We start from the raw sequence: 1,022 nt of genomic DNA, 5'->3' as shown, positions 1-1,022 counted from the left end.
CGCCTAGTTTGATTGACTAGAAAATCTAGAAGTATGTAGTGACTTCAGTTTCTGTCGCACGTTTGGCCTACATGGCCTACTATCTATTGATCGTTTACCATCGTTTACCATCGTTTTTCATCTTTATACATTTGAATTTCTCGAAGCAGAAAGGTCACACAACATTGAGAAAGTGATCGCAGTAAGGCCGAATTGGTCAGTGTAAAACGCTGACTGCAGAATGCAGACCGGGGGTAAAATGCAGACTAAGGTTATAATTTAACTGTTGAAAAATCCCAAACCATTAGAAATGCTAACAGTTAAGCCTAAATATTGTTTTAGGCCTAATTAGGCCCAAGGTTAGCATTTCTAAGGGGTTTGGGCGTTTTTCAACAGTTACAGTCTGCATTTTACCCCTGGTCTGCAGTCTGCGTTTTGTCGAACACGTTTGTTGACTATTGCTACGTCATAACACGTCATATCCAAGATGGCGCTCTCCAAGTCACGAAAGAGGCAACTTCAAAGTGCTCTTGTCACATGTTAACAGGGAACTTTTCCTTTAAAGAACACACCCGGTTAGAGAAGAGAAGGGGACGTAGTCCCCGGTGCAGTGAGCTCTCACTCATTCTCTTCTGGGGTCACCTGTGTACACTACTTACTATTCAGTTAAGATCACTGTAAACTGCATGGCTGCCATTTGTGCCAGAAAAAAAAGCAGTCTGGCAAAGTCCCCAACAAAACGTTGTTGATTGACCCTGAAAAGCCCCTAGGGGAGTGGCCAACAAAATATTCATTCATTCATTCATTCATTCATTCATTCCATTTATTGGGCTCATTTGCTCTGGTGAAGGACTTGATGAATCAAAATAATGAATGTACCTTGAAGTGATAGTTAGGCCCTCCCTGTTTACAAGGAGGTACGGTAACCCTACTGCTAGGGTTACCCTAGAACTCACACATCATTTTCGTCTTTTTTTCATCGACACGTTTACAAGGCAGCTAGGGTTACCCTAGCAAGAGAGTAACCCTAGCTGCCTTGTAAA

Source organism: Montipora foliosa, chromosome 4 (genome assembly GCF_036669935.1).
Source record: "Montipora foliosa isolate CH-2021 chromosome 4, ASM3666993v2, whole genome shotgun sequence".
Lineage (NCBI taxonomy): Eukaryota > Metazoa > Cnidaria > Anthozoa > Scleractinia > Acroporidae > Montipora > Montipora foliosa.
The sequence above is the reverse complement of the archived record's forward strand: the minus strand, read 5'-3'. Positions refer to the sequence as shown.